This window comes from Salvelinus namaycush, chromosome 29 (genome assembly GCF_016432855.1).
Source record: "Salvelinus namaycush isolate Seneca chromosome 29, SaNama_1.0, whole genome shotgun sequence".
NCBI classification, from domain to species: Eukaryota; Metazoa; Chordata; class Actinopteri; order Salmoniformes; family Salmonidae; genus Salvelinus; species Salvelinus namaycush.
The window spans coordinates 21,841,091-21,853,765 of NC_052335.1; the positions used below are offsets into that span (position 1 = coordinate 21,841,091).

At 41.4% G+C, this 12,675-nt stretch overlaps 1 protein-coding gene across 2 annotated transcripts in view; it reads left to right on the forward strand.

Moving 5' to 3' along the window:
- Nucleotides 1–12,675, forward strand: part of LOC120024458 (sodium/potassium-transporting ATPase subunit beta-1-interacting protein 2) — a 168,898-nt gene that overhangs the window by 72,385 nt on the left and 83,838 nt on the right. The window lies entirely within an intron of this gene.

The following is a 12,675-nucleotide window of genomic DNA, read 5'->3' on the forward strand; positions in this document are numbered from 1 at the left end:
CTCTTTGTCACTTCCCATGAGCCGGGTTGTGACAAAAACTCACACTCATTCTTATGTTTAATAAATGTATCTTATAGTGTGTGTGTGTGGCAGGCTTACAATGATGTCAAAAAACAACATTTGAGAGTGCGCTGATCCTGGTGCTATAGAGGGGGTACACAGCTGGAGGTTGAATGTTTGAAGGGGTACGGGACTATAAAAAGTTTGGGAACCACTGCTCTATGGGATCGGTGTCCCTATACTGGGACGGTTGAGCTAACATGCGCCAATGTGATTAGCATGACGTTGTAAATAACAAGCAAATTCCCAGGACATAGACATGTCTTATATGGGCAGAAAGCTTAAATTCTTGTTATTCTAACTGCACTATCCAATTTACTGTAGCTATTACAGCTATTCACAGATCTTCATTGTAAAGTGTTTAAACACTGTTTCCCATGCTTGTTCAATGAGCTATAAACAATTAATGAACATGCACCTGTGGAACGGTCATTAAGACACTAACAGCTTACAGACGGTAGGAAATGAAGGTCACAGTTATGAAAACTTAGGACACTAAAGAGGCATTTCTACTGACTCTGAAAAACACCAAAAGGAAGATGCCCAGTGTCCCTGCTCATCTGCGCGAACGTGCTTTAGGCATGCTGCAAAGGGCAATAAATGGCAATGTCTGTACTGTGAGACGCTTAAGACAGCGCTACAGGGAGACAGGACAGACAGCGGATTGTCCTCGCAGTGGCAGACCACGTGTAACAACACCTGCACAGGATCGGTACATCTGAACATCACACCTGCGGGACAGGTACAGGATGGCAACAACAACTGCCCGAGTTACACCAGGAACGCACAATCCCTCCATCGGTGCTAAGATAGGTCCGCAATAGGCTGAGAGAGGCTGGACTGAGGACTTGTAGGCTTGTTGTAAGGCAGGTCATCACCAGACATCATCGGCAACAACATCGCCTATGGGCACAAACCCACCATCGCTGGACCAGACAGGACTGGCAAAAAGTGCTCTTCAATGATGAGTCGCGGTTTTGTCTCACCAGGGATGATGGTCGGATTTCCGTTTATCGTCGAAGGAATGAGTATTACACCGAGGCCTGTACTTTGGAGTGGGATCAATTTGGAGGTGGAGGGTCCGTCATGGTCTGGGGCGGTGTGTCACAGCATCATCGGACTGAGCTTGTCATTGCAGGCAATCTCAATGCTGTGCGTTACAGGGAAGACATCCTCCTCCCTCATGTGGTACCCTTCCTGCAGGCTCATCCTGACATGACCCTCCAGCATGACAATGCCACCAGCCATACTGCTCATTCTGTGCGTGATTTCCTGCAAGACAGGAATGTCAGTGTTCTGCCATGGCCAGCGAAGAGTCCGAATCTCAATCCCATTGAGCACGTCTGGGACCTGTTGGATCGGAGGGTGAGGGCTAGGGCCATTCCCCCCAGAAATGTCCGGGAACTTGCAGGTGCCTTGGTGGAAGAGTGGGGTAACATTTCACAGCAAGAACTGGCAAATCTGGTGCAGTCCATGAGGAGGAGATGCACTGCAGTACTTATTGCAGCTGGTGGCCACACCAGATACTGACTTACTTTTGATTTTGACCCCCCCTTTGTTCAAGGACACATTATTCCATTTCTGTTAGTCGCATGTCTGTGGAACTTATTCAGTTTATGTCTCAGTTGTTGAATCTTGTTATGTTCATACAAATATGTACACAAATATTTACACAGTTTGCTGAAAATAAACACAGTTGACAGTGAGAGGACATTTCTTTTTTTGCTGAGTTTATGTGTGCCATTCAGAGGGTGAATGGGCAAGACAAAATAATTAAGGGGTGTCTTCTTAATGTTTTGTACACTCAGTGTATGGTCCTCTAACTGATATGATGCCAAGGCTAAATCTATGTCCTACACAGAATGGGGATAAAGTGAGCAGGAATAAACCTTAATTCAAGATTCTCCTACCAGAAATAAATCCCTTGTTATGAGTGACAGCCTTTCACTAAAACCACATATGCAGATTTAAAACCCAGGCATTTTGACCTGTCTGAGAGCTCAGGAGATATATCGATGTTATGGACTTGGTCATCAAATCAGCCGTCAGAGAGAGCCCCTGTCATGCTGCAGAGATAAAGCTGATCACCTTTACACCCCTCCTCACCCCCTCCTATGCCTGTGAAGATAAATGGCTTACTGTCCAGCATTACTCTTGCTTATATCCGTTTTGGTAATGCTGTCAGAGCAGATACATTTTTATTCTCATTTAAAAATGCGCTTGCCAGTAGCTGGAGAGGGGCCAAATGAGGTTCCACTACACGTACCCATCTTCTGGATCTAATGTCCTGACAACGTGTCAGATTTAGAGATGGTAAAAACTTACTCCGTGGCGGCTCTCCCCCTCTCTCAATGGTCTGGTGAATTCAGCCGGAAACATATATTTTAGAAAGGTGAAGGGGAAAAGTGTACCCTAACACATTCATAACATGTCGATGACATTGCTAAAGTAGACAAATACACTGAACAAAAATATAAATGCAACATGCAATAATGTCTAAGATTTTACTGAGTTACAGTTCATATAAGGAAATTAGTGAATTGAAATGAATTCATTAGGCCCTAATCTATGGATTTCACATGATTGGGAATACAGATATGCATCTGTTGGTCACAGATACCTTAGATAGGGGTGTGAATAAGAAAACCGGTCAGTATTGTGTACAGATCCTTGCAACATGGGGCCATGCATTATCATGCTGAAACATGGATGGAGCAGCAATGGGCCTCAGGATCTTGTCACGGTATCTATGTGCATTCAAATTGCAATTTATAAAATGCAATTGTGTTCGTTGTCTGTAGTTTATGCCTGCCCATACCATAATCCCACCACCACCATGGGGCGTTCTGTTCACAACGTTGACATCAGAAAACCGCTCGCCTACACGACGACATACATGCTGTGTGCCATCTGTCCGGTACAGTTGAAACCGCGATTAATCCATGAAGAGCACACTTCTTCAGTGTGCCAGTGGCCATCGAAGGTGAGCATTTGCCCACTGTAGTCAGTTACGACGCCAAACTGCAGTCAGGACAAGACCCTGGTGAGGACGACGAGCATGCATATGAGCTTCCCTGAGACAGTTTCTGACAATTTGTGCAGAAATTATTTGGTTGTGCAAACCCACAGTTTCATCAGCTTCCCGGGTGGCTGGTCTCGAACGATCCCGCAGGTGAAGAAGCCGGACGTGGAGGTCCTGGGCTGGCGTGGTTACACATGGTCTGTGGTTGAGGCTGGTTGGACGTACTGCCAAATTCTCTAAAATTATGTTTGAGGCGGCTTGTGGTAGAGAAATTAACATTCAAATTCTCTGGCACGATGTCATAACAGCAGCACACCACTTGTAGTTCCATTTTCCTTGGCTGAGTGGGTATCAGGGCCAATAAAGCACCAGGAACAGGCCATTAGTGCCATTAGTCCCATTAGTCCCTAACAGCTCTGGTGGAATTTCCTGCTGTCAGCATAATTACACGCTACCTCAAAACTTAAGACATCTGTGGCATTATGTTGTGTGATAAAACTGCACATGTTAGAGTGGCCTTTTATTGTCCTCAGCACAAGGTGCACCTATGTAATAATCATGCTGTTTATTCAGCTTCTTGATATGCCACAAATGTAAGGGGAATGGATTATCTTGGCAAATAATAAATGCTCACTAACAGGGATGTAAACAAATTTGTGCACAACATTTGAGAGAAATAAGCGTTTTGTGCGTATGGAACATTTCTGGGATCTTTTATTTCAGCTCATGAAACATGGGACAAACACTTTACATGTTGCGTTTATATTTTTGTTCAGTGTAGTTGGTAGGAAAAAACTTTGCCATCATTATCATGTTGTTAAATTTACTTTAGACAGATGGCAATGTTTTTATTTGTAAGCAAAGTTCATCAAAAATAGCTAGCAATGATAACTTTAGCTAGCTAAAATCTGTTGGTCTCCCCTCAATATTAACTAGCTAGCTAACATTTTACTGCATCTACAGTCAATCTGGTTACATCACAACGATGACAAAAGGTAGAAATGTATTGTATTTCCAAGCCACTGTAATACACTTTTGATGAAATTTTCATCAGTGCCAATTGAGCAGAATGCTGTTGGGCATCAGTCCTAAAAGAATGTTCAAAACAGTATTGTGACGAAAATTCCAAGCCATTAATACTGCATGTCACCATGTACAGTTGAAGTCGGAAGTTTACGTACACCTTAAAAAAAATCCCTGTCTTAGGTCAGTTAGGATCCCCAATTTATTTTAAGAATGTGAAATGTCAGAATAATAGTAGAGGGAATGATTTATTTCAGCTTTTATTTCTTTCATCACATTCCCAGTGGGTCAGAAGTTTACATCACTCAATTAGTATTTGGTAGCATTGCCTTTAAAATTGTTTAACTTGGGTCAAACGCTTCGGGTAGCCTTCCACAAGCTTCCCACAATAAGTTGGGTGAATTTTGGCCCATTCGTCCTGACAGAGCTGGTGTAACTGAGTCAGTTTTTTAGGCCTCCTTGCTCACACACGCTTTTTAAGTTCTGCCCACAAATGTTCTATAGGATGAGGTCAGGGCTTTGTGATGGCCACTCCAATACCTTGACTTTGTTGTCCTTAAGCCATTTTCCACAACTTTGGACGTATGCTTGGGGTCATTGTCCATTTGGAAGACCCATTTGCGACCAAGCTTTAACTTCCTGACTGAAGTCTTGAGATGTTGCTTCAATATATCCACAATTTTCCCCTCCTAATGATGGCATCTATTTTGTGAAGTGAGCCAGTCTCTCCTGCAGCAAAGCACCCCCACAACATGATGCTGCCACCCCCGTGCTTCACGGTTGGGATGGTGTTCCTCGGCTTGCAAGTCTCCCCCTTTTTCCTCCAAACATAACGAAGGTCATTATGGCTATTTCCGTTTCCTCAGACCAAAGGACATTTCTCCAAAAAGTATGATCTTTGTCCCCATGTGCACTTGCAAACCGTAGTCTGGATTTTTTATGGCGGTTTTGGAGCAGTGGCTTCTTCCTTGCTGAGCGGCCTATCAGGTTATGTCGATATAGGACTCGTTTTACTGTGGATATAGATACTTTCGTACCTGTTTCTTCCAGCATCTTCACAAGGTCCTTTTCTGTTGTTCTGGGATTGATTTGCACTATTCCCACCAAAGTACGTTCATCTCTAGGAGAGAGAACGCGTCTCCTTCCTGAGCGGTATGACGGCTGCGTGGTCCCATGGTGTTCATACTTGCGTAATATTGTTTGTACAGATGAACGTGGTACCTTCAGGCGTTTGGAAATTGCTCCCAAGGATGAACCAGACTTGTGGAGGGCTCCAATTTTTTTCTGAAGTCTTGGCTGATTTCTTATGATTTTCCCATGATGTCAAGCAAAGATGCACTGAGTTTGAAGGTAGGCCTTGAAATACATCCACAGGTACACCTCCAATTGACTCAAATGATGTCAATTAGCCTATCAGAAACCTCTAAGGCCATGACATCATTTTCTGGAATTTTCCAAGCTGTTTAAAGGCACAGTCAACTCAGTGTATGTAAACTTCTGACCCACTGGAATTGTGATACAGTGAATTATAAGTGAAATAATCTGTCTGTAAACAATTGTTGGAAAAATTACTTGTGTCATGCATGAAGTAGATGTCCGAACTGACTTGCCAACACTATAGTTTGTTAACAAGAAATGTGTGGAGTGGTTGAAAAATTAGTTTTACCCTGTCTAGGACTGGGGAACCCCTCGCCAACAGCAAATGAAATTGCAGGGCGCCAAATACAAATCAACAGAAATCTCATAAATCAAATTTCTTAAACATACAAGTATTAGGCACAATTTTAAAGATAACATTCTCGTTTATCCAGCCACAGTGTCTGATTTAAAAAAATGCTTTACAGCGAAAGTTCCACAAACGATTATGTTAGGTCACCACCAACTCACAGAAACCCCAGCCATTTTTCCCGCCATAGAGAGGAGTCACAAAAAGCACAAATAGAGATAAATTAATCACTAACCTTTGATGATCTTCATCAGAGGACACTCATAGGACTTCATGTTACACAATACATGTATGTTTTGTTCGGTAAAGTTCATATTTATATCCAAAAACTTATTTTACATTGGTGTGTTACGTCCAGTAGTTCCAAAACATGCAGTGATATTGCAGAGAGCCACATGAATTCACAGAAATACTCATTATAAATGTTGATGAAAATGCAAGTGTTATGCATGGAACTTTAGATAAACTTCTCCTTAATGCAACCGCTGTGTCAGATTTCAAAAAAACGTTACGGAAAAAGCATAATCTGAGAACGGCGCTCAGAGCCCAAACCAGCCAGAGAAATATCCGACATGTTGGGTAGTCAACATTATTCATAAATAGCATTATAAATATTCACTTAACTTTGATGATCTTCATCAGAATGCACTCCCAGGAGTCGCAGTTCCACAATAAATGCTTGTTTTGTTCGATAATGTCCATCATTTATGTCCATTTATGTCCAATAGCTTCTTTTGTTAGGGCGTTTGGTAAACAAATCCAAAAGCGCGATCTGGTCCAGTCGGACGGAACGTTGAAAAAGTTATTACAGGTCGAAGAAACTTGTCAAACTAAGTATAGAATCAATCTTTAGGATGTTTTTATCATAAATGTTCTATAATGTTCCAACCAGAGAATTCCATTGTCTGTAGAAAAGCAATGACCAAGGCCCTTCTCACCTGTTTGCTCAGTTTGGCCGGGCGGCCAGCTCTAGGAAGAGCCTTGTTGGTTCTAAACTTCTTCAAATTGAGAATGATGGATGCCACTGTGTTATTGGGGTCCTTCAATGTTGCATAAATGTTTTGGTACCCTTCCCCAGATCTGTGCCTCGAAACAATCCTATCTCAGAGCTCTATGGACAATTCCTTCGACCTCATGGCTTTGTTTTTGCTCTGACGTGCTCTGTCAACTGTGGGACTTAAATAGACAGGTGTGTGCCTTTCCAAGTCATGTCCAATCAACTGAATTTACCACAGGTGTACTCAACCAAGTTGTAGAAACATCTGAAGGATCATCAATGGAAACAGGATTCACCTGAGCTCAATTTCGAGTCTCATAGCAAAGGGTCATTAGGTTTTTTTAATGATCAATTAGCCTTTTAAAATGATAAACTTGGATTAGCTAACACAACGTGCCATTGGAACACAGGAGTGATGGTTGCTGATAATGGCCTCTGTACGCCTATGTAGATATTCCATAAAAAAGCTGTTTTTTCCAGCTTAAATAGTCATTTACAACATTAACAATGTCTACACTGTATTTCTGTTTACTATTTCTGTTCTTTTAACATTTCTAGGACACACGTTCCGCTAGCGCAGTCCTTCTCAAATAGTGGGGGGGCTCGGAGCAATGCCAGGGGGGGCACGTGTGACCACGAGGAACATGCTTTTTTTTGCCGCAGGGAGTAGTTTTTTTTTGCACCGAACAAGAGCACACAGCACAGAGCAGGAGATGTGAAGTGCAGATAACAAACCCTTAAGAGACACCATGGAAAAATATTTAACAGGGATGAAAAGAAAGGCGGAGAGAGACGGAGATAATGAGACAAACGTAAGTCTCCCGAAAGCTAAGACGAGGAAATATGACGACGCCTATGTAGTGCTTGGCTTCACTGTGACTACGGTGGGAGACGAGGAAAGACCAGTATGTTTACTGTGTCTAAAAATGTTGGCAGCTGACAGCATGAAGCTAAATAAATTAAGGCGTCACTTAAAGACATTACACCCCAATCACGCTGATAAGCCGCTTTAGTTTTTTCAGCGAAAACGTGCCGAATATTGCCAACAATCGTCCCGCTTTGTGAATGCTACTTCAGTAAACCAGCGAGCACTGTTAGCATCATATAAGGTGGCGTACCAAATTGCTCAGTGCAAAACAAAACACTCCATAGCAGAGGAGCTGATACTGCCTGCAGCATTAGACATGGTCTCTGTCATGCTGGATGACGCAAGTGCTGCAAAAATAAAAACTATCCCTCTGTCCAATGACACTGTCGCCAGACATATAAATGACATTGCTAACGATCTTAAAGAACAGCTGGTAGATAAACTCAAAGACAAACGTTTTGCCTTACAGTTCGATGAAGCAACTGACAGCAACAAAGACTGTTTGTTTATTGACATGACAAACTCCCTGTGTGAAGATCTACTTTTTTGTAAATATGTCAGAGACAGAGCCACAGCTGAAGAGCTATTCAAAATGCTGGACTGCTTCCTGACTGAGAATGGGCTAAAGTGGGAGAACTGCATTGGTGTTTGCAGTGATGGTGCACAGACCATGGCAGGGATGAGAAAAGGACTTCGGGCACTCATCAAGAAGGCCTCACCTAATGCTGAGTGGACACACTGTGTTATACACAGAGAAGCACTGGCATCATGGCACCTTTCCTCTGAATTAAGTGAGGTTATGACTGACATTGTAGGTGTAGTCAATTTTATAAAGACCAGACCACTAAAAACAAGAGTCTTCTCTGCTATCTGTGAGGAGATGGGAGCTGAACATCAAGCTGTGCTGTTTCACAGTGAAGCAAGGTGGCTGTCACGAGGAAAAGTCTTGTCCAGAGTTTTTGAGCTCAGAGAGCAGATAAGAATGTTTTCGGAGCAGGAGCACAAGTATGACCTCGCAGAAAATTTTTGTGATGAGAACTTCCTGGCAAAACTGGCCTATCTGAGTGACATATTTGGAAAGCTAAATTAACTAAATCTACAGCTTCAAGGGAAAGATAAACACCTCCCTCAGGTCACAGACAAGATCAGCTCTTTCACTCGAAAGCTTGCAATGTGGGGCAGGTGACTTGATGAAGGAAATACTGATTCATTCGAGAACCTGCATGATTTTGTTGACACTACTGACTATGATGCCACCTCAGTGATTCCATATATTAAGGAGCATATTTCATCACTGATGGGATTCTTTAAAAAGTACTTCCCTGAAAACAGTTCCCAATATGACTGGGTGAGAGATCCTTTCAATGCACCAGCTCCAACTGGTTTCAGCTCTGCAGAGGAGGACCAGTTCATTGATATGACGTCTGACTCCACATTGAGACTGAGGTTCACATCACAGACACTGAGTGAATTCTGGCTGAGTGTAGAGAGGCAGTATCCACTCTTAGGGCAGAGGGCCATGGGCATTCTTCTTCCTTTTGCAACATCTTATCTTTGTGAGACTGGCTTCTCTGCTGTTGCTGCACTGAAGACCAAGTACCGGTCCCAGCTAAACATTGAGCAGGAGCTGAGAGTTGCAGTATCATGCTTCAAACCCCGCTTCGAAAAGCTGTGCTCTGCAAAACGTGCTCATTGTAGCCATTAATCCTGACTTCCTCATTTAGATTTTTTTTAAATCAGCACAAATTGTTTTATTCATTTTTGTTTTATAGGTCAAAGTGTTTCATATATTGTGCTCCTGAGTTAATGTTGCTGATCAATTTGAATGTATTATTATTTACTGATTATATTTAATTTTATTTTTCAGTATCAAATGGTCAAAAAAGGTTTACAGTTTAAATAAGGCTTGATTTTCTTCTTTTTTTTCAGGCAAAGTGATGCACTTTAAGTCTTTTCTGTTACAGACTATAAAACAATGTTAATAAAGTTATTCTTTGTTGTAAGTTGATCTGTATTTCTTTCTTTTTTATTTTTTTATTTTCTTTAATGTTAATAAGGATACAATGTTATGCAGAGGTGTACTTATAACAGTTTTATAGACAAATTATACTATTTACAGTCGCGGCGGAGAGTTGGGGGGCGCGAAATGTTTACTTCTTCCTAGGGAGGGCGTAACAGAAAATAGTTGAGAAGCCCTGCGCTAGCGGAACCCCTGACAACATTCCGCTGAAAAGGCAGCGCGGGAAATTCAAAATATTTTTTAGAAATATGTAACTTTCACACATTAACAAGTCCAATACAGTAAATAAAATAAACATCTTGTTAATCTACCCATCGTGTCCGAATTAAAAAATGCTTTACAGCGAAAACACAACATATGATTATGTTAGATCACCGCCAAGTCCAAAAACACACAGCCATTTTCCCAGCCAAAGATAGGAGTCACAAAAAGCAGAAATAGAGATAAAATGAATCACTAACCTTTGATGATCTTCATCGGATGACACTCATAGGACATCATGTTACACAATACATGTATGTTTTGTTCGATAATGTGCATATTTATATCCAAAACTCTCAGTTTACATTGGCGCCATGTTCAGAAATGCCTCCAAAATATCCGGAGAAATTGCAGAGAGCCACATCAAATAACAGAAATACTCATCATGTAACGGTTGTCCTCCTCCTCTTCGTCCGAAGAGGAGGAGTAGGGATTGGACCAAAGCGCAGCGTTGTTATTCGACATGATGGTATTTATTAAAGTAAAGACGAAACACGAAAATACTTCAACAAACTATAAAACAAATAAACGATGTAGACAGACCTGAACTAGAGAACTTACATATACACGAAGAACGCATGAACAGGTACAGACTACACAAACGAACGAACAAACGAAACAGTCCCGTGTGGTGCACAGACACAGACACGGAAGACAACCACCCACAAACAAACAGTGTGAACAACCTACCTTAATATGGTTCTCAATCAGAGGAAACGTAAAACACCTGTCCCTGATTGAGAACCATATCAGGCTAAATGACAATGAACCTAAACATAGAAACACATAACATAGAATGCCCACCCCAACTCATGCCCCGACCAACTAAACACATACAAAAACAAGAGAAAACAGGTCAGGAACGTGACACATCATAAACTTTGATGAAAGATACATGTTTTACATCGAATTAAAGATACACTTGTTCTTAATGCAACCGCTGTGTCAGATTTCAAAAAAACTTTATGGAAAAAGCAAACCATGCAATAATCTGAGACGGCACTCAGATAGAAACAACATTTCTCCACCATGTTGGAGTCAACAGAAATACGAAATTACATGATAAATATTCCCTTACCTTTGATGATCTTCATCAGAATGCACTCCCAGGAATCCTAGTTCCACAATAAATTGTTGTTTTGTTCGATAATGTCCATTATTTATGTCCAAGTAGCTACTTTTGTTAGCACGTTTAGTACGCATATCCAAAACGCTCGTGCAGGTCCAGTCGAACTTCGGACGAAAACTTCAAAAAGTTATATTACAGGTCAAATAAACTTGTCAAACTAAGTATAGAATCATTCTTTAGGATGTTGTTATCATAAATATTCAATAAACTTCCAACCGGAGAATTCCTTTGTGTCTATAGAAGTAATGGAACGCAAGTCGATATCATGTGGAATGCGCGTGACCAGGACCTGGCACTCTGCCAGACCACTGACTCAAACAGCTCCCATCCGGCTCAACATCACAGTAGAAGCTTCATTCAATGTTCTACAGACTGTTGACATCTAGTGGAAGGCGTAGGAAGTGCAAACAGATCCATATCCCACTGGGATTTCAATAGGCGATGAGTTGAAAATCGACCAGCCTCAGAATTCTCACTTCCTGTTTGGATTTTTTCTCAGGTTTTTGCCTGGCATATGAGTTCTGTTATACTCACAGATATCATTCAAACAGTTTTAGAAACTTCAGAGTGTTTTATATCCAATAGTAATACTAATATGCATATATTAGCATCTGGGACAGAGTAGGAGGCAGTTCACTCTGTGCACGCTATTCATCCAAAGTGAAAATGCTGCCCCCTATCCCCTATCCCACAACAAATGTGCTTTTCTTTCAAAAACAAGGACATTTCTAAGTGACCCCAAACTTTTGAACGGTAGTGTATGTAAGTAAGATATTTCAGTTTTTAATTGTTTTATAAATTTGCCAAATATAAAAAAACAACTGTATTCTCATTATGGGGTATTGTGAGTAGATTGATGAGGAAATTGTTTCTTTTAATCAATTTTAGAATAAGGCTGTAACGTAACAAAATGTGGAAAAAGTCAAAAGGTCTGAATACTTTCCGACTGCAATATAATACAGTATATTAGGCTGAGCTCCCTACATTACAATTTGATTTCCCTTTTCCCATGCCCAGTATTGTATTCTGGATCAACTGTCTGCTTTAAAATACAATCAGAGGATTCAAATCATCCTGCTTGTCACGTGTGCTCCCTCTCCGGCCTCTAGGTCACCAGGCTGCTTGTCATGGCGCACACCTGTCCCCATCGTTACGCGCATAATGACACTCGCATGGACTTCATCACCTCATTGATTACCTGCCCTTTATATGTTACTCCCTTTGGTTCCTTCCCCAGGCGTCATTGTTTCTGTTCCTGGGTCATGTCTGTGCGTTGTTTGTGTTACATGTTGGTTTCATTTATTTATTAAAACACTCACTCCCTGAACTTGCTTCCCGACTCTCAGCGCACATCGTTACTGCTCCAAAAAATATCTATGTATGTCTTTAGATGCGCCATGTTTTAGATCAGGGTTGTCAAACTAATTTTGCCCTTGAGTACACGTTTAGACCTTTTGACCGTACAGACATAAAAGTGGACCTTCTGTACTATAACAACAACTTTGTGTTCTTCACTAACAATTTCATTTTGACACATTTCAGAATGCTTTGATAAGCCTCCATCCTATC